Below are 25,317 nucleotides of genomic sequence, written 5' to 3' on the forward strand. Positions count from 1 at the left end.
ACATCGACGCTGCTTCGCTGCTACATATAATCACAGAGAACAGACGTTTAAGCTCGAACAAAAATACGTCGAAATCGTGTGTAAAGGATTTAAGTGTACCTCAACGCCACCAACGGAGACTGCCCCACATAAAAAGTCGATTTGACCCCACGATGGCAGTGTTCATCGTTAAAATACACTAGCCCACAAAGCGACACGAGCGCCAAACGACCAAAAACGGCGAGCACTGGAAACAAATATGACAACACAACAATGTAAATGATGGGACGCTAGCGCCGCGCAACGGGAGCATAACCACATACTCTGAAATGACCGTTACAAAGTTTTACACAAGGCAGAAAGCGAAGTTAGACGTCTGTTCTCTGTGGCTGAATTATCCGCCAGGTTTTTCACTGTCTTGCACCAAACAAACGTTCTTTGCAAAAGTCTTCACAAAACCACAGACAAACAGACGTAACACTTGCGAAATTTCCATCGACCACGCTTTTAACGATCATTTTAAATTTTCATAGTTGTGGCTTTCACAACCAGAGGCGCGCGCATCGTTTTTCTATGTGTATGACGTTTCGCACTAGCGCCATCCACAGAGAACAGACGACCAAGCTCATGTAGTGCAGTTGTGTAAAGCATTGCAACGGTTGTTTTGAAATAACTGGGAATGTGGCCATTACGCGGCGCTGTCAAATTTCGAATCGGGCTACAAATTTGCCGTTGTTTTACCTTTTGGCGCTAGTGTCACCAAGTGTGCACGCTAGTATAGTTCCACAAAGAAAATGTGTTGGTTTTACTTTGAAAACAATTATTGAATTCTTGTTCAACTTGTTTCTCATTGAAAATAATGAAACTAATTATCAATGGGTTGCTCAAATTTTGTAGTTGGATTAGTGAAATAATCATAAACATCTTGTTATTTAAGCAAATACAGCTCAGAATCTGAGTAGGAAAAGTTAAAGGTGCGCTAGTGAAATATTTCTTCAGAATGCGCCATCATGGTGTCGAAACTAGTTTTTGAGTGGGAAAGTCACCGTCGATGTCGCTACTGAGCTTGTTTTTTCTTTACACAAGATTTTCAAGCAATTTTATTCGAGCATGTTCGTCTGTTCTCTGTGATATAGTCCCACCGAGAGAATGTATTGTATTTACTTGGAAAACAATAATTGTATTGTTGTTTAACTTATTTCTAATTCAAAGCGATGAAACAAATTATCAATGGGACGCCCAAATTTTGTAGTTGAAGCACAGAGAACAGACGAACATGCTCGAACAAAATTGCTTGAAAATCTTGTGTAAAGAAAAAACAAGCTCAGTAGCGACATCGACGGTGACTTTCCCACTCAAAAACTAGTTTCGACACCATGATGGCGCATTCTGAAGAAATATTTCACTAGCGCACCTTTAAATTTTCCTACTCAGATTCTGAGCTATATTTGCTTAAATAATAAGATGTTTATGATTATTTCACTAATCCAGCAACAAAATTTGAGCAACCCATTGATAATTAGTTTCAATATTTTCAATAAGAAACAAGTTGAACAAGAATTCAATTAATGTTTTCCAAGTAAAACCAACACATTCTCTTGGTGGAACTATACTAGGGTGCACACTTGGTGACACTAGCGCGAAAAAGTAAAACAACGGCAAATTTGTACCCCGATTCGAAATTTGACAGCGCCGCGTAATGGCCACATTCCCAGTTATTTCAAAACAACCGTTGCAATGCTTTACACAACTGCACTACATGAGCTTGGACGTCTGTTCTCTGTGGTTGAAGTACACACCAAATTTTTTTCGCTGAAAATCAGCAAAGTTTTGCTGAATTTTGCCGAGCTGAAATTTCAGCAATCCGTTCAGCAATAAAAAATGCTGAAATTTTCAGCAATCTCGGATGTCATCGTAAATGTCAAAAGTTTACTGGAAATTCAGCAATTTTTTGAGGATTGCTGAAAGTTCAGTGAATTCGTCCGGCGTGAGATTTGCCTGCACATTGCTGATGGATTTCAGTAAATTGAATCGAAATTAAAAAAATGACTGTTTTATCTAAAATCAACTGGATAAAAAGGCATAAACTTGCTCCAGGAATTCCTCCCAAAACTCTTCTACAGATTTATACAGGAATTCTTCAAGGGATTGCTCCTAGAATTTATCCAAGAATTTCTCCAGGGATTACACCAGAAATTTGATCAGAAGTTCCTCCATGCTTACTTTCAGGAATCTCTGAAGAGATTTTTCCAGAAATTGCTTCGGGGTTTCCTCCAGGAATTCCTTCAGAACTGTAAGAACTCCTCCAAGGATGTCTTCAGAAGATTTCCTGTAGGAATTCCTTACGAGATTTTTTTCTGAAATTTTTCTCGTATTTCTTTTCAGATTTTTTTCAGAATTTTTTCCAGCAACTCCTCCCAGAATTCCTCTCGAGATTTCTCCAGGAATTTTTCCAGGTATTGCTCCAAGAATTTCTCCAGGTATACTTTCAGAAATTCCTCCAGGGATTACTCAGTGAATACCCAAAGAGATTTCTTCAGTCTCAGTGGTCTCAGTTTCTCTTCAAAAATTCATTGAGGAGTTCCTTCAGAAGTTTAATAAAATCTTCAATCACCTTTTTCAGGGATGTACCCAAGATTTTTTCCAGGATCATCAGGTATTTTTTTTAATTGCTCCAAGAATTTCTGAAAAAAAATCTTCAGCGACTTGTATTAGAAGATAATAAAAAAATAAAAGAAATCAGGAAATTATCCAGGGATTCTTGGACAACCAAGAACTTCCGCGAGTAGTGGCCTTAAGATCTACAAGCGTAATTGGTGGATTGTAGTTACATTACTAATACGGTGTAACATATTACATGTCCATAGAGCATAGTTCTGAAGAGATGTTGTTTTCAAGAATATTCTAGGGCATCCAAGAACTTCCGCGAATAAAGGCCTTCAGATCTACAAGCGTAATCGATAGATTGTAGCCACATTACTGATACGGTGCAACATCCTGCAGGTACTTAGAGTATAATTCTGTAGCGACGTAGTTTTCAAATATATTCTAGGACCTCCAAGAATTTCCGAGAGTATAGGCCTGAAAATCTACGAGCGTCATTAATTAATTTGTGCTATACCGATGATGCGGTGTAACATCCTACAGATCCATGGAGCATAGTCTGTAGAATACTACTTCCCAAATATGCTCTAGGTCATCCAAGAATTTCCGCGAATAAAGAATTCAAGATCTACAAGCGTAATAAATGGATTTTTGTTATATTACTGATACGGCGTAGCATCCTACAGGTCCATGGAGCATAGCTCTGAATAGATGTTGCTTTCAAGGTTATTGTAGGGCATCCAAGAATCGCGAGTAGTGGCCGCAAGATCTACAAGCGTAATCGATGGATTGTTGTTACATTACTGATACAGTGCAACATCCTACAGGTCTTTAGAACATAGTTCTGTAGAGACGTACTTTTTCAAGATAGGTCATCCAAGAACTTCCACGGATTAAGGCCTTCAGATCATAATCAAGCATAATCATTAGATTATTGTATTATTACTGATGCTGTACAACATCCTACAAGTCCATGGAGCATGGTTCTGCAGAGAAGTTATTTTCAAAGATGATCTAGTGCTATCAAGAACTTCTGCGAGTAAAGGCCTCAAGATCTATAAACAAAATCAATGGGTAAATTGTTGCATTACTGATGATGAACTACTATCAAAAAAAAAAACTAGGTCATCCAAGAACTTCTGCAAGTGAAAGCCTTAACGTCTACAAGTATTAAAATGAAATGTTGTTACATAACTGATGCGGTGAAACATCCTACAGGTCCTTGGCGCATGGTTCCGTTTACGTGTTCTAGGTCATCCAGAACTTCCGCAAGTAAAGGCCTGAATCAACTAGCGTAATTAATCAATTGCTTTTACATTACTTATACGGTGTCACATCATACAGATTTATGGAGCACGGTTCTAAAGAGAAGTTATATTCAAAGATTTTCTTCTTCAGAAATCTTTCGCGAGTAAAGGCCTTAAGATCAATAAGCATAATCAATGGACTTTTGTTGCATTACTGATGCGGTGCAACGTCCTACAGGTCCATGGAAGATAGATCTGTAGTGTCTTGATTTCCAAGAATGCTTTAGGGCTTCCAAGTACTCTTGCGTATATAGATCTTAACAAACAACTATCGACGATAACATCACGCTTGTGATGTATGTAATAAACGTTATTTTTTAATCACGGATTATCACTGCACGATATGCTGCAGGCAGGCCCGGATTAAGGATTGTGGGGGCCCGGGGCCAGAGCGGATGTGGAGGCCCCTATGAGGTACAAATGCCATCAGCAAATAAGCTATTCTTTGTTTTTGTTTATGTTTAGCAAGCAAAAAGGATTTTGTGGGAGCCCCTAAAATGTGAGGGCCCCTAAAATGTGGGGGCCCGGGGCCCTGGCCCCACACCCCCCCCCCCCCCCTTAGATCCGGCCCTGGCTGCAGGCATTGGGATTGAAATTTCAAACATTTGCATTATGACAAACAATTGGACCGCAATTACAGATGTAGTATTGCAACAATGCATTTGGAGATTTCTTATGCAGGTAACGTTATTTTCGGGCGAGTGAGTTTTTGGCGAAAGAAATTCGAGCGTTTATTATTCAGGTATCCATACATTGACCTTGTAGATCTTAAGGTCTCTACTCGCGTAAGTTCTTGGAGGACTTAGACTATCTTTAGAGATTTGTTCTCTTCAGCTCAATACTCCATGGTCTTGTATGATCTTGCACCGTTTAAGTAATGTAACAACAATCCTTTGATTACGCTTGTAGATCTTAAGGTTTTTACTCATGGAAGTTCTTGGAGTACCTAGAAGATGTTTGGCAATTATTTTTCAACAGAACTATGCTCCCTGGACCTTTAGGACGCTACACAGTATCAGTAATGTGGCAATAAACCATTGATAACGTTTCTAGATCTTCAGGTCTTTACTCGCCAATCGCCCATTCACCCGAAAAGACCATTCGCACGAAAGACCATTCGCCCGAAAGTCATCCGCCGATTCCATGCAATTCCTTAGAACAAGTTTTTTTCTGGTTTGCCATGATGAAAGTATAAGGACAGACCCATTGTGTACCTAGTATCCGACCAATCGCAAGAACAGCTGGACTAGCGCCAATAATAATCATATTAGCTTTGTTTGAAAGAACGACCTATGTTTTGAAGAAGGCCTAATTCGGCACCAACATTTCAAAAGGGCGTAACTGCATTTTGAAACAAACCACTCTTTCACATCTGTGGGTCATATTTTAAGTTTCCCACGAAATTCACAAACATTACTAAACAGAGAAATTGCTCTTCTTTCCTATACTGGCGGTGATTTGCATGGCGGCATTGAAATACGATCTACAGATGTGAAAAAGGGGTTTGTTTCAAAATGCAGTTACGCCCTTTTGAAATGTTGGTGCCGAATTGCTTGTGAAAATATTACATAACAGGTCATTTATTGTTATAGCATTGTTGATCGAAAGGATAAAGACAATACTTCAGCACAAAGTAGTCAAGCTGAGCTGAGCTTGATTGACCACCCGTAGATGCTACTCCAGTATCGCTAGACCAGCTACACTCACACAAGGAACCAATGAGATATCTGCTGAGGACTAGCAGGCATCTTCAGTGTGTGAGCGTTTGGGATCTACTATTTTTAGGCGACAATGGCGCCTGCCACGTCAGGTTGCAGGTCAATGTGGAGAAGGGTAAGGAAGTGATTATTGCAATCGTTTCGGTAAAATGAACAATAATTGATAAAAATTAAAACTTAAAGCTCACACTAGCGTGTGCAGAAAAAAAACACCAAAATTGCAAGAATTCAGCATTCTTATTTGAACAAGCTGTTCTTTTGAAATCATGTTAAAAGAACAGCCCATGATTGTGAGAAGGGCCAATTTCTGGTAAAAAATGACATCAAATAGAATTTAATTTCCTTGAAAGTGAAACTAGAAAGAAAAGCCTATTAACAAAAGAAGGCACAACTCCAATCAATGTTTCCACAGCTATATTGCCGAAAATGTTTGTAACAGTATAAGTTTTAAATCAGACTGTGTTCAAAGAAAGGAAAAGCCTCCGACAAAAATATTTGCTGTAACTTTTAGTTGAGGGGGGAATTGGTCTGAGATGGTCAAATTTTGGTCTACGTGGTTTATGAACAGCGCCTAACATCATCTTTGATTTTCCCTTCTGTCGAAAATGGGCTGATTTTTAGAGTAACGCGTTGGTGAGTTTTTTGGTGGCTAGACTTCTGATCCTACCGTTATAGATTGGTCCTTCTTTAAATCAAGAGCTTTTCATTCGAGTTGCTCTGCTATTTTATTTATTGACGGTCCTTTTGCTAACTCTGTAGGGGATATGTTCTTTAGGCTCTTCAAATCTTTCCAGGCCTATTATCCAATTAATCTGAGCCCCATGATTATTCGGCCTAATGTTCATTCATACCAATGCCCTTCGGCCTAATGAACCATCATCATAATTCAGAAACTGGGCCTGCTTCACAGCTTCCATACTTTCACCCTTATTGAAAGCATTATATGTCAAAAGGTTAATCAGAAACTTTTCCCTTTTCTGACCAAAGACTGTTCTTTAATATTTTTTTGCATTTTTTTTTTCTTCTCCACGGTTGGGAGAAATTAAGGGCGAACGGGACGTTTGCAACAAAAACTTATCATTGTGTATGCTCACTTGCAGTGCATATGCTGATAGATTTTCAGCATCTTCAGTGCGATAGATATCGAGATTACCATCTTCGAAATCGCGAGGCAAATTGTTAGAAAGAGAGGGAAGATGGGAAAAATAACACGGCGTCCCATATCACCTTAAGCCACTTCCAAGTAACCAAATCTGGAGCTCGATTTGAATAGGTCGTATGTGCTTTCATCGATACCAAATTCGATCAGTTTATTTTAGTAATAGTAGAAATATGGACGATATTTCGATGGCTTTTAATGTTAATACGGAAAGCCTGTTTTGTAAGGAATCGGTTGTATGTATTGATTTTGTTAAATTTCAACAGTTTTCCACTATAAGAAGCGAATCCAACTGATCGAATATTATATCGACAAAAGCACATACGACCTATTCAAATCGAGTTCCAGAAATGTTCCGCTTACTTTCAAGTTCCACAAAGCTCAGAGAAAGTTCCAAACGGAACTTTCTAGCTGCTTAAGAGGCTAACAATGAGCCTTGCTGGAACTTCACACATAAGTTCCAGAAGGCTCATTGTTAGCCTCTTAAGCAGCCAGAAAGTTCCATTCGGAACTTTATCTGAACTCCGGGACTTGAAAGCTGCTTAAGATGCTACTCGGAACTTTGTTGGAACTTTCTGATTCATTGAAGTTCATTTTAGTAGCTTGATGTTCTTAGGATTTATTTTTGTCATTTTAGCAAAAAACATCATTATAAGCAATTTTCAAAGACAATTAAATTCACCAAATCAAAGAATATGAAGTACAAATGAAAAAAAAAATATGACGCCCACCAGATTCGAGCCGATAGTCGCTGCGTTAAAGCCCTACACTCAACCCCGAAACCACAACCACAGAGAACAGACGTTTAAGCTCGAACAAAAATACGTCTAAATCGTGTGTAAAGGATTTAAGCGTACCTCAACGCCACCAACGGAGACTGCCCCACTTATAAAGTCGATTTGACCTCACGATGGCAGTGTTCATCGTTAAAATACACTAGCCCACAAAGCGACACGAGCGCCAAACGGCCAAAAACGGCGAGCACTGGAAACAAATTTGACAACACAACAATGTAAGTGATGGGACGCTAGCGCCGCGCAACGGGAGCATAACCACATACTCTAATATGACCGTTACAAAGTTTTACACAAGGCAGAAAGCGAAGATAGACGTCTGTTCTCTGTGCCACAACTTCGATGAAGTGCAAAGCGGATGAAATCTGACTTGAATCAATCCTCTGTCGACATCTAGGTTTGCACACTTGTAAAGTAGCGAAGTTAACTTATTCATATTGTGTATCTGTAGCCACGAAGAACAGACATCCAAGCCTATAGAAGATTGTCTCGAGAGTTGTGTAAGGGTTCAAATTTTTTTAGCGTTAATAACACTAGCGTCACCTATGCGGCAAGTTGCTATAGTCAGTGGTGAGTACACGTATCTAGAAAAGTTTTATATTCACCCACAGAGAACAGACATCCAAGTCCAGTTCCGAGACTGTGTAAGGAATTTAACGGTCTTTTGAAATCGGCAACACAAGTGGCAACATCGTGGCGCTGCAATCGGTTAATTGAAATGTTTCAATTCACCACTGACTGTGGCAATATGGTGTTTGGTGGCGTTGGTGTTGTCATTGTATATTGGTTTGCAACCTTACTCAAGTGAAGATTCAAATCCTTACACAACATTCTGAATGAAATTTGTGCTAGCCTGAATGTCTGTTCTCTGTGATTCACCACCGACAACAGCATGGGAGCTTTGCGACAACAGTGCCATCACGATGTTGCCACTTGTGTTGCCGTTTCAAATGACCGTTTCAATCAGCCACTTGTCATCCGAATACTACCCCACAGTAAAAAAGCGAGCCAACATCTCTGACCCCCATTGTGCGTTGAACCCCATTTTGACAGCAAAAGTTTGTTAACAGTACACTTTTCTGGACCAACTCTTGAAAAGCGCGTAATATTTTCCACAACAAAAAAGAAAATTTTCGAAAATACTAGGAGAATCATGAAAAAATCTAATTCTCTTAGCTGAAATATGTTACAATAAATAAAAACGTGTTCAAATTAGGCCGCAATAGGGGATGCAAAGAACTTTTTGTTAAAGAAAAAATATCATTCGTAAACTACGCCTAAATCAAATATTTGACCTGAAACAGATGATAACTTCAAAAACATGGCCGCATCGCAGCCGGTTGGTTTTAATTCCTTAGAGTAAAGTGGGCAAAAGTTCGAGTGGGGCAAGAGTTTGTTTTGAAGTTTTTTAACTCAATTCAAATTATTTCCTTCGGGTGTCAAGGTTGTTCGAACCCTTTTTGAAAAAGAGTCTTTCACTCCAAAAATTATGAAAATTGATCAATATTTCGAGAAGTTATGACAAAATGTTGGTTTTTGATCAAAAAATTGTAACATGCGATGGCCCTTCCAACGCATGGAATGAAATTTTAATGAAATCAAATTCGATATTTCATTTTGGGGCGTAACTAGGTATATTTTGAAGATGCTCTAGCATGTATAACTTTTTGCAAAAAAGATTTGGAAATCGTATTTTACACATAGTGGGGCAAAAGTTCGAATTGTGGGGCAAAAGTTCGAGTCATGTGACAACTTTAGGTATAAACCTAAAATTCTGCAAAATGTACATATTATCTCTAAGAGTGATGGAATTAGTGAGAAAATTCGATAAAAGTTGAAAAAAAAATGTTGTTTTATCTGAATTTCGCGGAAAACTACTAATTTTTGGTGTAGTAAATTTAACCCTGATTTGGGTAAAATCCAAATCGAATTTTAAAGTGTATTCCAGTTCTAACATCAAATATTAAGTGGCTTCAGGTATTCCAAAGTGTCAAAATAGTGTGCTACGGTTAGCGAAATTCCACAAACACTAGATTCGAACTTTTGCCCCAGCAGTGGTGGGGCAAGAGTTCGAATAAAACACACATATACAAAAAGTGTTGTAACTCAAAATTGAAAAGACATTTGGCATAACTTTGTTCAGCAAAATTTCAGCTCACGGATGGTAGAACCACCACACGGTATTTATTTATTTTATCTGCTTCGATTTTTTGAAATAGGTTGAATTATCAACTAAGGTCGAACTTTTGCCCCACCTTACTCTACACAGTTTTGGAACTAGACTTGGGTGTCTGTTCTCTGTGCTGTAGCAGCGCAGCGGTATGACGGCAGCCTATCACGCACGTCACGTCAACCTCCATCATGCTGCTTAGCTTATAAAGTACCCTCTTATCTGAACTTTTGGTTCATTGGGCTGCGTCCAATAAGCTGAACTTTTGTGGCATTAATATACCGCACTTAGTTCACCACTGGACCACAGAGAACAGACGTCTATCTTCGCTTTCTGCCTTGTGTAAAACTTTGTAACGGTCATTTCAGAGTATGTGGTTATGCTCCCGTTGCGCGGCGCTAGCGTCCCATCACTTACATTGTTGTGTTGTCATTTTTGTTTCCAGTGCTCGCCGTTTTTGGCCGTTTGGCGCTCGTGTCGCTTTGTGGGCTAGTTTATTTTAACGATGAACACTGCCATCGTGGGGTCAAATCGACTTTATATGTGGGACAGTCTCCGTTGGTGGCGTTGAAGTACACTTAAATCCTTTACACACGATTTCGACGTGTTTTTGTTCGAGCTTAAATGTCTGTTCTCTGTGACTGGACTGCGAACTGCGACTTCATAAGTGCGAAAACGTAAATAAAAGCACAGAGAACAGACATTTAAGCTCGAACAAAAATACGTCGAAATCGTGTGTAAAGGATTTAAGTGTACCTCAACGCCACCAACGGAGACTGCCCCACTTATAAAGTCGATTTGACCTCACGATGGCAGTGTTCATCGTTAAAACACACTAGCCCACAAAGCGACACGAGCGCCAAACGGCCAAAAACGGCGAGCACTGGAAACAAAAATGACAACACGACAATGAAAGTGATGGGACGCTAGCGCCACGCAACGGGAGCATAACCACATACTCTGATATGACCGGTACAAAGTTTTACACAAGGCAGACAGCAAAGATAGACGTCTGTTCTCTGTGATAAAAGTGCGCGATTGCATCAAATCAGGTTGATGTCTTCTTTGCTCTTATTTGCTCGTTAACGATTAACGAAAAGTGCATTTCGCCAGATGATTTTCCGCGAAATGGTTCATTCCGCTAAATGTCACTTCGTGAAATGTTACACCGTGAAAAGGAATTCTGCGAAATAGTTTTCGGCCAAATGTTATACAATCTGGATATTCAACCGCCGTATCCCTTTTTCATTTGTTTAGTCTGCTTAGGCTTTGTTTTATGTAACGTAAACTATTTTAATAATTGAGCCATTACTCATACTTGTGTGGGTACAAACAGGCTGTGGTTTTCGTTCTAAGGCTCAATTGAAAAGGGCAAATGTTCCAGAACTAAAAAAGCAAAATGATCCACAAAGCGAAAAAAATAAATTGTTCCAATTGTTTATTTAGTAAATTATGACAATCGGACACGCTGCTTTTGTTCGCTTCTTCATCATTCTGGAGAAAAATGCTTTTTCAGTTTTGGATAATATGCGATTCTCATTTGAGCCATAGGATATTTACCTGAGTGCTGCGATCTGCGAATAGAAACGGTTTTATTTTTCAAGCTAGCCAACACACACCTACACACTCCCGGCACACAACTTGTAAACACGCATGAGCGTTCAATCACAGAGAACAGACATTTAAGCTCGAACAAAAATACGTCGAAATCTTGTGTAAAGGATTTAAGTGTACCTCAACGCCACCAACGGAGACTGCCCCACTTATAAAGTCGATTTGACCTCACGATGGCAGTGTTCATCGTTAAAATACACTAGCCCACAAAGCGACTCGAGCGCCAAACGGCCAAAAACGGCGAGCACTGGAAACAAAAATGACAACACAACAATGTAAGTGATGGGACGCTAGCGCCGCGCAACGGGAGCATAACCACATACTCTAATATGACCGTTACAAAGTTTTACACAAGGCAGAAAGCGAAGATAGACGTCTGTTCTCTGTGGTTCAATTTTCTTGCAACCACCTCTCTCAACTCGGTTGTCAAACACGCCGTCGCGACGCTGTTCGGAAATGGTAAACATGATCAATCCACCATTATTCCTATTTTGTTCCGGTGTTCAATGTTTATTATTTTCCATTCGCGATGGAAATTTTGATGAATAGTTGTTACAAAATTAGCTAAAATAGGCTCAAAACAATGTTAATCCACAGAGAACAGACGTCCAAGCTCATGTAGTGCAATTGTGTAAAGCATTGCAACGGTTGTTTTGAAATAACTGGGAATGTGGCCATTACGCGGCGCTGTCACATTTTGAATCGGGGTACAAATTTGCCGTTGCTTTAGCTTTTGGCGCTAGTGTCACCAAGTGTGCACGATAGTATAGTTCCACCAAGAGAATGTGTTGGTTTTACTTGGAAAACAATAATTGAATTCTTGTTCAACTTGTTTCTTATTGAAAATAATGAAACTTATTATCAATGGGTTGCTCAAATTGTGTTGCTGGATTAGTGAAATAATCATAAACAACTTGTTATTTAAGCAAATGCAGCTCAGAATCTGAGTAGGAAAATTCAAAGGTGCGCTAGTGAAATATTTCTTCGGAAAGCGTCATCATGGTGTCGAAACAAGTTTTTGAGTGGGAAAGTCACCGTCGATGTCGCTACTGAGCTTGTTTTTCCTTTACACAAGATTTTCAAGCAATTTTGTTCGAGCATGTTCGTCTGTTCTCTGTGGTTAATCCTTCTCCTCGCTTTCCATTCCAACGGCTTGACAGCGGCAAATGGAAATATCGGGACATCAATTTTGATTCCACAGCACCTAGATAACAATACTCTTCAATCAAACACACAGGTTCAACAAGGTTTAAGTTTAACCACAGAGCACAGACGTCCAAGCTCATGTAGTGCTATTGTGTAAAGTATTGCAACGGTTGTTTTGAAATAACTGGGAATGTGGCCATTACGCGGCGCTGTCAAATTTCGAATCAGAGTACAAATTTGCCGTTGTTTTACCTTTTGGCGCTAGTGTCGCCAAGTGTGCACTCTAGTATAGTTCCACCAAGAGAATGTGTTGGTTTTACTTGGAAAACAATAATTGAATTATGGTTAAACTTGTTTCTTATCGAAAATAATTAAACTTATTATCAATGGGTTGCTCAAATTTTGTTGCTGGATTAGTGAAATAATCATAAACATCTTGTTATTTAACCCTAAAAAGGATACCTTCATGGCCTCAGTTTCGTCACCTCGCTGAGTGTGTTCCATCAAAGACGAGCTCTGAAAAGTGCCTGGGGTCCAAATGGACCCCAGGTATCCCTTTTAGGGTTAAGCAAATACAGCTCAGAATCTGAGTAGGAAAATTTAAAGGTGCGCTAGTGAAATATTTCTTCAGAAAGCGCCATCATGGTGTCGAAACAAGTTTTTGAGTGGGAAAGTCACCGTCGATGTCGCTACTGAGCAGTGTTGGTAAAATCACACTCAAAGCACACTCATGAACCGGTCCTGCGTGAGCAAACTCGCGCGCGATTCTGAATCATTTTCTCGCGCGCGAGATTTTCACGCAAAATCTCGCTCTCACGAGTCAAGCGCCGAAATCTCGTTCGCTTGTAAAACGAATCCAAACCAATTTGAACGACATCCAATGTTGTTGTACGATAGGTTTGCTTTTGCTCTATCATATAATCCTAAAAACTTCGATGTAAATAATAAGGACACCAAGAAATAACGCAATGAGTGAAATCGCGAGTCAACTCATGCATGATTTTTTCGGCGGTGAGTTTGGCGAGTCAAGAATCGCGCGTGAAACAACTCAAGCATGAGGTTTGATGACTATCGTTTACGACTGAAACTTTCGATTAGCGAGATAATTTTTCGGCAATAGCAGTCTGAGTGGTTAGCAAACACAGTTTTTGCTCCTACGTCCGACGTTTCGGTTCTTTATTGAACCTTCTTCAGGGGATCTAAAAATTTGGTGTTTGAATATACATTGATTTCCGATTCTTTCCCTCAATGTGCCCCATTTTCCCCTACTTACAGGAGTTTGTATTTTTGTTAACATGTGTAGTGGCCTACATTTGGTTGTCTGTATTGTGTCTGTAGATGGTTTGTAATGGCGTCTTTGGTGCCTAAAACATAGTGGGTTTTCTAATTTCATCATTTTGATTTGGTTTTGAAAATCACTTACTGCATGTGTGTCGATTTTTACGCCCGACACTGTGTTTCGCAACTTTATAGCAGCTTAATCGCACAAAGCTTGTTTTTTATCGCTTCTGTGATTTCTTTCTGCCTACGCTTTTTTCTTGCACCTGCACTCTACGCTTTCGAGACTGATATTGACATTTTCAATCTTGTGTGAGTGGTGTTTCGATTATGTTGTGTGTATGTGTATTATCCGTGTTTGTTGTGGTTCCGTGTGTGTTTACATTTTCTGTGTTTTTCTGTTTTTTCGTTCCTAGCTTGTGAAGTATTCCTGCGTATATTGCATTTAAACCCTCTGTGTCTGTTCTTCGGTTGATGCAGTTGCTGTTGTTCACGATGTGACACATTTCCAAATATGGGAGTGTGTGTGATTTGTTTGTTTTGTCTAAAATTTTTGTGTTTTCTAGGTTGAATCGGTGGTTTTCGACGATCGTGTGTTCCATTAGGGCTGTTTTCTGCTGGAGCTGGATGATTTGCGGATTCGTTATGCTGACTCCTGTTTGCTGTAATCTGTCTAGCACGTTGTAGTGTGTTTTGTGGCCGCTGATCCTTGTTTTGAGCCTGTTTGTCGTCATGCCTATGTAGCAGGCAGAGCAGTCGTTGCATGGGATGGAGTAGATGACATCGGTCTGTTGATCTTCGGGGATCGGATCCTTCACTTTTGTGAACAAACCTCCTACAGATTTCCAGTTGTATGTTGCAAGTCGTATGTTTTTGTAGTTTTTCTGGATTTCCTTGTCGATGCGATTCGACAGGTGAGGCATGTATGCGATTGAACGGTAGGTATGTTCCAGGTCCATTTCATCCGGTGTTGCTGTTGGGGAGTCATTGCGGGTATTCGATTTTGAGACTTGAGGTTTGAGATTTTGAGTTTTTACCAACACTGCTACTGAGCACAGAGAACAGACGAACATGCTCGAACAAAATTGCTTGAAAATCTTGTGTAAAGAAAAAACAAGCTCAGTAGCGACATCGACGGTGACTTTCCCACTCAAAAACTTGTTTCGACACCGTGATGGCGCTTTCTGAAGAAATATTTCACTAGCGCACCTTTAAATTTACCTACTCAGATTCTGAGCTGTATTTGCTTAAATAACAAGATGTTTATGATTATTTCACTAATCCAGCAACAAAATTTGAGCAACCCATTGATAATTAGTTTCATTATTTTCAATAAGAAACAAGTTGAACAAGAATTCAATTATTGTTTTCCAAGTAAAAACAACACATTCTCTTGGTGGAACTATACTATCGTGCACACTTGGTGACACTAGCGCCAAAAGCTAAAACAACGGCAAATTTGTACCCCGATTCAAAATGTGACAGCACCGCGTAATGGCCACATTCCCAGTTATTTCAAAACAACCGTTGCAATGCTTTACACAACTGCACTACATGAGCTTGGACGTCTGTTCTCTGTGTACTGAGCTTGTTTTTTCTTTACACAAGATTTTCAAGCAATTTTGTTCGAGCATGTTCGTCTGTTCTCTGTGGTTTAACATAACCTACATCTTCAATGTTTGGCTCCCGATGTTTGGCTCCCGCTGAGACAGCATATTGAGTCAGTCCGCGAGACACAGATATTTACCACAACAATTTAAACAAAAAGTAAACAGAATTTGAAAAAGATGAACTAGTTTTATGTGTCGCAACACCTTTATATCCTATTTATCTAGTTAGGCAAGCTGGAAATCGAAAGTAACATAGTAGTTCTTCTATTAAAGTAGTTTTGTTGGAAAGTCTACGAGTTGAAATAAGCACATCCCGTGGAAACTTCACTTTTTTGTGCTCCGTCCCGAAAGGGATATACAGTGTACCGACCCTCCATTGGTTTGATCGTTTTAAATCTGAGCAACTGAGGTTAACGGTTTGACCTTCTCTAACTTGCACCACAGAGAACAGACGTCCAAGCTCATGTAGTGCAGTTGTGTAAAGCATTGCAACGGTTGTTTTGAAATAACTGGGAATGTGGCCATTACGCGGCGCTGTCAAATTTCGAATCGGGGTACAAATTTGCCGTTGTTTTACCTTTTGGCGCTAGTGTCACCAAGTGTGCACCCTAGTATAGTTCCACCAAGAGAGTGTGTTGGTTTTATTTGGAAAACATTAATAGAATTCTTGTTCAACTTGTTTCTTATTGAAAATAATGAAACTTATTATCAATGGGTTGCTCAAATTTTGTTGCTGGATTAGTGAAATAATCATAAACATCTTGTTATTTAAGCAAATACAGCTCAGAATCTGAGTAGGAAAATTTAAAGGTGCGCTAGTGAAATATTTCTTCAGAAAGCGCCATCATGGTGTCGAAACAAGTTTTTGAGTGGGAAAGTCATCGTCGATGTCGCTACTGAGCTTGTTTTTTCCACAGAGAACAGACGTCTATCTTCGCTTTCTGGCTTGTGTAAAACTTTGTAACGGTCATTTAAGAGTATGTGGTTATGCCCCCGTTGCGCGGCGCTAGCGTCCCATCACTTACATCACAGAGAACAGACGAACATGCTCGAACAAAATTGCTTGAAAATCTTGTGTAAAGAAAAAACAAGCTCGGTAGCGACATCGACGGTGACTTTCCCACTCAAAAACTTGTTTCGACACCATGATGGCGCTTTTTGAAGAAATATTTCACTAGCGCACCTTCAAATTTACCTACTCAGATTCTGAGCTGTATTTGCTTCAATAATAAGATGTTTATGATTATATTACTAATCCAGCAACAAAATTTGAGCAACCCATTGATAATAAGTTTCAATATTTTCGATAAGAAACAAGTTGAACCATAATTCAATTATTGTTTTCCAAGTAAAACCAACACATTCTCTTGGTGGAACTATACTAGGGTGCACACTTGGTGACACTAGCGCCAAAAGGTAAAACAACGGCAAATTTGTACCCGATTCGAAATTTGACAGCGCCGCGTAATGGCCACATTCCCAGTTATTTCAAAACAACCGTTGCAATGCTTTACACAACTGCACTACATGAGCTTGGACGTCTGTTCTCTGTGCTTACATTGTCGTGTTGTCAAATTTGTTTCCAGTGCTCGCCGTTTTTGGCCGTTTGGCGCTCTTGTCGCTTTGTGGGCTAGTGTATTTTAACGATGAACACTGCCACAGACAAACAGACGTAACACTTGCGAAATTTCCATCGACCACGCTTTTAACGTTTATTTTAAATTTTCATAGTTGTGGCTTCCACAACCAGAGGCGCGCGCATCGTTTTTCTATGCGTTTGACGTTTCACACTAGCGCCTGCTGTTGAGGATATTGCACAACACAGTGATTCGTGCAACTTTTCCACCAGGTGATGGTAGTGTGAACTGAGCGATTGATTTCCATGAAAATCGTTCAAGGTGTTACGTCTGTTTGTCTGTGACACTGCCATCGTGGGGTCAAATCGACTTTTTATGTGGGGCAGTCTCCGTTAGTGGCGTTGAGGTACACTTAAATCCTTTACACACGATTTTAACGTATTTTTGTTCGAGCTTAAATGTCTGTTCTCTGTGTTTTTTCTTTACACAAGATTTTCAAGCAATTTTGTTCGAGCATGTTCGTCTGTTCTCTGTGAAACAACGTCGTTTGTTCATTTCATGACTGCGTAGCCAAAAATAGTAAATGGGAAGCAATCAGTTGCGTTTATGCTAGAGTGCCGGTAGAGGCACTTTTCTGATAAATGCGGTAAACGTGATAACAGTGTAAAATACACGGAGAAAAATCAAGCTGGTTTGAAATAACAAACTTTTTTGGTGATTTTTAAACTGATGGATTTGTTATCTCAAATTCAACATTTGTTGCTTTCAAACTAAAATTGGCAGTTCAAACACAGAGAACAGACATTTAAGCTCGAACAAAAATACGTCGAAATCGTGTGTAAAGGATTTAAGTGTACCTCAACGCCACCAACGGAGACTGCCCCACTTATAAAGTCGATTTGACCTCACGATGGCAGTGTTGATCGTTAAAATACACTAGCCCACAAAGCGACACGAGCGCCAAACGGCCAAAAACGGCGAACACTGGAAACAAATTTGACAACACAACAATGTAAGTGATGGGACGCTAGCGCCGCGCAACGGGAGCATAACCACATACTCTAATATTGTTCGTGCAGCTGAAAATCGGAATATTTGACACGCGAAAATCGGTTTTTCTCCTGAACCGTGTGTCGGACGTACGTCGGGCACAGTGCGCTTGATAGAGGGCCAGGTCCGCTGTCCAGCGCACTACGTCCGACGTTAGGTTTCACAATGGATTTTAAGAAAATTCGATTGTCGGGTGTGGAGAAACTTCGGGTTTCAACCGCGACGACAATATGACCGTTACAAAGTTTTACACAAGGCAGAAAGCGAAGATAGACGTCTGTTCTCTGTGGTTCAAATAACCTTGCTTATTTGTTGTTTCTAATATTGGTTAGTAATATACAGTCCAGTAACGCAAACTAAAATGTTTGTTGTTAACAACAAAATCCATGATTTGTTTTTACTAATGTTCGGGTTGTCAATTACGTATGTAATTCGAGAAAAACAAACCGAAACCACAGAGAACAGACATTTAAGCTCGAACAAAAATACGTCGAAATCGTGTGTAGAGGATTTATGTATACCTCAACGCCATCAACGGAGACTGCCCCACTTATAAAGTCGATTTGCCCCACGATGGCAGTGTTCATCGTTAAAATACACTAGCCCACAAAGCGACACGAGCGCCAAACGATAAAAAACGACGAGCACTGGAAACTAAAATGACAACACAACAATGTAAGTGATGGGACGCTAGCGCCGCGCAACGGGAGCATAACCACATACTCTAATATGACCGTGACAAAGTTTTACACAAGGCAGAAAGCGAAGATAGACGTCTGTTCTCTGTGCTATACTATCGTGCACACTTGGTGACACTAGCGCCAAAAAGTAAAACAACGGCAAATTTGTACCCCGATTCGAAATTTGACAGCGCCGCGTGCTGGCCACATTTCCAGTTATTTCAAAACAACCGTTGCATTGCTTTACACAATAGCACTACATGAGCTTGGACGTCTGTTCTCTGTGGTGGAACCATTATCAAAAAAAACCCAAAACACTATTAATTCATAACTACTTCAAAGTAAGCCGATTTGCAGAAAATGTTCAAATTTTTTCGTGTACGTTTTTTTCTGTAAAAAATATAAGATTAATATTTTATATATTTTGGGAAGCAAGCACGTGACTACGTCCTAAGTCCAAAATTGTTTTCAGACTTCTGTGATTAGAAACGATATTTAAAATTGGACAAATTTATATCGGCTCGCTTAAAGACTTAAATCTCCAGAAAGCTGTTCAAGTAAAAATTAATTATTCAGAAGCAGCGTAAGTACCAGCCAGGTTTTCCTGTTCAACGTTCACTTCACGACCGTATCCTCAAAAACTTTTCTTTGATGCACTTCAACAGAAAAAAATGTATTAGTATTAGAAGCTACAGTATGTACTTGGGCAGTACTTTATTCATACTGTCAGACTGTAAGATCCTAAATTCGATTCGTTTGATTGTATATTACTCGAATTACTTCACATCCGATGTAAATCGATTGATGTAAAATTAGTTTCATTATTTTCAATAAGAAACAAGTTGAACAAGAATTCAATTAATGTTTTCCAAGTAAAACCACAGAGAACAGACGAACATGCTCGAACAAAATTGCTTGAAAATCTTGTGTAAAGAAAAAACAAGCTCAGTAGCGACATCGACGGTGACTTTCCCACTCAAAAACTTGTTTCGACACCATGATGGCGCTTTCTGAAGAAATATTTCACTAGCGCACCTATAAATTTTCCTACTCAGATTCTGAGCTATATTTGCTTAAATAACAAGATGTTTATGATTGTTTTACTTATCCAGCAACAAAATTTGAGCAACCCATTGATAATTAGTTTCATTATTTTCAATAAGAAACAAGTTGAACAAGAATTCAATTAATGTTTTCCAAGTAAAACTAACACATTCTCTTGGTGGAACTATACTAGGGTGCACACTTGGTGACACTAGCGCCAAAAGGTAAAACAACGGCAAATTTGTACCCGATTCGAAATTTGACTGCGCCGCGTAATGGCCACATTCCCAGTTATTTCAAAACAACCGTTGCAATGCTTTACACAACTGCACTACATGAGCTTGGACGTCTGTTCTCTGTGGTAAAACTAACACATTCTCTTGGTGGAACTATACTAGGGTGCACACTTGGTGACACTACACGCTAAGAAAATGTTACTCTAAAATGAGTAAGATTCACACAAAACTGAGCTAAACTGGAACAGCTCAAAAAATGAGTAAATTGCATTTCCAGCGATAGCGCTGGCCCAAGTGCAAAAATCCAACTGGTTTAAGCCGTATAATATTCTTCGCATCATCAAGAATATTATACGGCTTAAACTGATGAGATTTTCGCACTTGGGCCAGCGCTATCGCTGGGAAAAAAATTTACTCAATTTCGAGTTGTCCCACTTTAGCTCGAAAATGAGTGAATTTTCTGACCGTGTAGCGCCAAAAGGTAAAACAACGGCAAATTTGTACCCCGATTCGAAATTTGACAGCGCCGCGTAATGGCCACATTCCCAGTTATTTCAAAACAACCGTTGCAATGCTTTACCACAGAGAAATATGAATGACAACAGGATGAAGATCTTCAGGATCTGAATGACAACTTCGGGACGGACAATGTTTTCCCCGACTTACATGTAATAGGTACTGCCGTACTGCGTAGTTTCAACGCTAATCTATGTAGAGTCCGAATTCCAGTTAGCTGAATTCTCCGCCAGGTTTTTCACTGTCTTGCACCAAACAAACGTTCTTTGCAACAGTCTTCACAAAACTGTCACAATCATTTGCCAAATTATCGAAGTCAAGTTATCAATACTTATTAACTTAGGTATCTTATCTTATCTATCTTCCTTTTTTTTCGTTGGCATTACGTTCCGAGTGGGGCAGAGCACGCTTTTCTGCTCGGTGTTCCACAACCACTTCTATAGTTAGTTCAGTAAGATTTGTATTTGCCAATTAGGGAGCGTCTATAAATGACGTAGCATTCGGTTGGTCGATCCCAGACTTCACCCTTCCCCCTGAAATGTTACGTACATTATGGACGCTCCATTAACAATTTTGCATTCGTATCATGTGGCAAGCAAATGATAATACTCTTTACTCCACTCTCTTTCTGGGCTTAATCTTTCTTTAGGCTGGATATCTTATCTAGCATAACAACAAAGCCACTTACTGGCTATGTTTTGCGCAGTAGAAATCAGCTTTCTTGGAAGTTCAACATTTTATCCAATCCATATTATCGGCGCTGTTGATGCCCGATTTTTTGCGACACGTAAAAGCCCAGTTTCTATCAAAGATAATCACGTAAGAATGCATGCGTTTATTTTAAGTGCTGACGAAGCACATGAAAATAAAATTGTCCCGCGTCCAAAAATGTTCATACCATCAGGCACACCGATTTTTCAGCGTATTACAGGGTGGTGCATCGCATAATCGTTTTTATGCACTTTTTCCTTTGTCGTTGGACGTCGTAAAAAAAAACATGTTTTCATAGATCAAACACGATCGTCACAAAATGAGATATTTTTCTACGCTCCATGCAAATTTCCATATTTTTGTGTGGACAAATCTACGAAGGGGAAGGGGGTGACAACAAATTTGGTCTACGTGGTTTATGAACGGCCTCTTGCTGCACTGAAAGGCGGTTTACAGTAATGACAAGCATAAAAATGTTTTTAAATTTACCATGGCAAAACATGATCATCGACCCACCAACGCTTCTTGTGTGCGTTTTGTTTCTTCTCGCATCAACCGGTTCGATAGCCGAGTGGTAGCGTGCGAGCCTGGTGATGTCAAGGTTCTTGGTTCGAATCCGGTTGCCAACAGAAACTTTTTTTAATTGAAAATCGAGTCCATGGTAAAATTGAAAACATAATTCTGTTGAATTGAAACGAAACTCAGTCTGCACAAAGTTAATGGCGTTGTGTATTTAAATTGACCCTCAGAATAGTAATTTTCACCGCAAGCCTCCGTTCAGTGTATGAATGGCAACAGGATGAAGGTCTTCAGGATCTGTATCACAACTCTGGTATGGACAATATTTTCCTCGACTTACATGTAATAGGTACTGTCTAGTTTCGACGATAATCTTTGTAGAGTCCGAATTCCAGTCAGCTGAATTCTCCATCAGATTTTTCACTGTCTTGCACCAAACAAACGTTCTTTGCAACTGTCTTCACAAAACTGTCAAAAGCACTTGCCAAATTATCGAAGTCAAGTTATCAATACTTATTAGCTTAGGTATCTTATCTTATCTATCTTCTTTTCTTTTCCGTTGGCATTACCACAGAGAACAGACGAACATGCTCGAACAAAATTGCTTGAAAATCTTGTGTAAAGAAAAAAACAAGCTCAGTAGCGACATCGACGGTGACTTTCCCACTCAAAAACTAGCTTCGACACCACACACTAAGATTCTGATTTTCCAGCTCAGTAAAATTTTCGCTGAGTTCTGCAATTTTTTCATCTTTTTACTGAGTTTTCAACAGCAGATTTATCTCGGTACACTCGGTAATCAATATTTACCGTTCATCAGTAACGATATTTACCGTTCATCTGTAATTTTTGACAGTTCATTTGCAGAACTCGTTAACTCATTTACAGAGTATTCAGCAAAAGAGATAACCGAGCGTACCGAGTTAAATCTGCTGTTGAGAACTCAGTAAAAAGATGGGGAAAATACCGAGCTGATCTTAGTGTGCATGATGGCGCATTCTGAAGAAATATTTCACTAGCGCACCTTTAACTTTTCCTACTCAGATTCTGAGCTGTATTTGCTTAAATAACAAGATGTTTATGATTATTTCACTAATCCAGCAACAAAATTTGAGCAACCCATTGATAATTAGTTTCATTATTTTCAATAAGAAACAAGTTGAACAAGAATTCAATTAATGTTTTCCAAGTAAAACCAACACATTCTCTTGGTGGAACTATACTAGGGTGCACACTTGGTGACACTAGCGCCAAAAGGTAAAACAACGGCAAATTTGTACTCCGATTCGAAATTTGACAGCGCCGCGTAATGGCCACATTCCCAGTTATTTGAAAACAACCGTTGCAATGCTTTACACAACTGCACTACATGAGCTTGGACGTCTGTTCTCTGTGGCATTACGTTCCGAGAAAAGCGGGCAGAGCACGCTTTTCTACTCGGTGTTCTGCATGTGGCAAGCACACGATAATTCTCTTTGCCCCACTATCTTTCTTTTAGGCTGGATAGCTTATCTGGCTTAACAACAAAGCCACTTACTGGCTATGTTTTGCGCAGTAGAAATCAGTTTTCTTGGAATTTCAACATTTTATCCAATCCATATTATCGGCGCTGTTGATGCCCGATTTTTTGCGACACGTAAAAGCCCAGTTTCTTTCAAAGATAATCACGTAAGAATGCATGAGTTTATGAGCCATTTTACGAAGTAACAACAATGTTGATCTTATACCGACTTTTCGAACCCTCTAAGCAGAATAACCTCTTCGAATCCACTCGTGGATAACTGACACTGAGGAAGATTACAAGTGGTAGTCGAAATACGTGTATCTGTCTAAGGATAAGCAACATAGGGCGGAATTAAAAGGTACGAAACTTATTAGACTCATTCGAAAAAAAAAAATGTTGATGATGATATTGATACCACATGTCCAAAATCAAACCTTCCTGGAAGATATAAGTCAAGCCCAGGGATGTTCAAGAAAAAGTTTTTCAATTGCGGATAAAATCCTGATGCGAATAAAATCCTGATTCAATTGCGGATAAAATCCTGATCAGACTTGCTGCTTCTGGCCGACATTGAGGACATGGATTTGATAGGCTGAAACGGCTACCGTGCCGGTGATGAAGCTGTGCCTATACCAACCAGGTTTAGCCTGCTCACAGCAGACGCATTTTAGCTTATCGGAATCGCTCCGGGTCATGCAATCTGAGCACTTCCATTTAGCCGACTGTTGGACCTTGAAGCTCGAATCCGTCGGAGGTGCTCCGGAGTTGGAGCCGACCCGAAAGAGAAACTGCTCTTGGGGGGGGGGGGGGGCTGCTTCCGATTTTGAACCAGGCTTGGGATATTCGCAGGAACACATTTCATTTTGTCCTGATTATTACGCCCCATGCCGGGATCGCATTCCGACTTTTTGGAGCTGGTCTGCTTGAAGACGCTAAAGAATCCAGAGGCGGAACCACTACCAAGCGAAGCTGGAGCTACCGGTTTACTGAGAGAGAGAGTTGTCCACGCAACTGCCGGGTTTCAGGTCGCGAAATGCGGAGCTGCCTTTTGGAGTATCCAGACAACTACCACCCAAGTAACCACTAAGCCGTAAAAATTGGCACTAAGTTGGTTCTATATCCACATGAAGAGCAATGTTAACAGAGCTCATTAGAACTACATCCTATAATAGATCTGCTTAAAAGCCAATTTTGGCGAAATATTCGGCTGATATACGGCCAGCTTCAATCTGCGTACCGAGTCTCTGGTGAAAGAGTTGTCAAAAATGGGTCAAGAAAAAAGAAAAAAAAGTTAATTACTTTCTTTATTTTTTTCTCCGAATGTTTTCCATCGAAGTCTACTTCTTTTCTTCGATTTTTACGGCCTGATCCAGATTCGATCTGATGTCCTCGGGGTTGTTAGTCTTAAGTGGATGTCGTCACGTTTCTCATCTGCTCCATCGATGCACCAAGAGATCGGTTTGCTCAGCACCGTATTTAAGGAAAAGAAGACAACAAGTTGGGACAGCATTGATGTTTCGATCCGAATGTTCCGGATGATCCGATGTTCGGATCTGAAATCAGGCACAATGTGGCCGCATTGGAAATGTATAAAATGGTTTTTTGGAGGGTGGAGAGATCTGCAGGAGATGCAGCTATAGGGAAGTTTGGGAGGTTGACGAGGTTCCGTAACAAGAGGAATAAAAATGGGGCCCATCGATTAGTTTTGGTGTTCGTCTGTAGGAAAAATGATTGAAACTCCACAGGTAAACCACAGAGAACAGACGTCTATCTTTGCTCTCTGCCTTGTGTAAAACTTTGTAACGGTCATATCAGAGTAAGTGGTTATGCTCCCGTTGCGCGGCGCTAGCGTCCCATCACTTACATTGTTGTGTTGTCATATTTGTTTCCAGTGCTCACCGTTTTTGGCCGTTTGGCGCTCGTGTCGCTTTGTGGGCTAGTGTATTTTAACGATGAACACTGCCATCGTGGGGTCAAATCGACTTTTTATGTGGGGTAGTCTCCGTTGGTGGCGTTGAGGTACACTTAAAACCTTTACACACGATTTCGACGTATTTTTGTACGAGCTTAAATGTCTGTTCTCTGTGGGTAAACATCCGAC

The 25,317-nt window shown here is 40.0% G+C and overlaps 2 protein-coding genes and 1 long non-coding RNA gene across 5 annotated transcripts in view; all 3 read right to left on the bottom strand.

Annotated features, from left to right (window-relative positions):
- LOC115256349 (uncharacterized) overlaps positions 1–22,215 on the bottom strand; it is a 73,282-nt gene extending 51,067 nt beyond the window's left edge. The window contains exon 1 of the mRNA XM_062844559.1: positions 22,053–22,215. The gene's annotated coding sequence lies outside the window, so the exon portion shown is untranslated. The remainder of the gene's footprint in view (positions 1–22,052) is intronic.
- The window catches only part of LOC115256613 (uncharacterized), a 289,353-nt gene that overhangs the window by 12,276 nt on the left and 251,760 nt on the right, over positions 1–25,317 (bottom strand). Inside the window, exon 1 of one of the 3 annotated variants that reach the window (XM_062844555.1) lies at positions 20,633–22,059. The exons of 1 other annotated variant lie outside the window; for it this stretch is intronic. The gene's annotated coding sequence lies outside the window, so the exon portion shown is untranslated. Of the gene's footprint in view, positions 1–16,661; positions 16,933–20,632; positions 22,060–25,317 lie in introns of those variants that run through there. One more of the 3 variants, XR_009996023.1, reaches the window with a different exon arrangement.
- Positions 13,598–16,285, bottom strand: LOC134284943 (uncharacterized). The gene is made up of 2 exons (XR_009996020.1): positions 13,915–16,285; positions 13,598–13,855 (listed from the first exon to the last, which is right to left on the bottom strand). It is a non-coding gene; the product is annotated as an uncharacterized LOC134284943 (long non-coding RNA).

The sequence above is a fragment of the Aedes albopictus genome, chromosome 1 (genome assembly GCF_035046485.1).
Source record: "Aedes albopictus strain Foshan chromosome 1, AalbF5, whole genome shotgun sequence".
In the NCBI taxonomy this organism is placed as follows: Eukaryota; Metazoa; Arthropoda; class Insecta; order Diptera; family Culicidae; genus Aedes; species Aedes albopictus.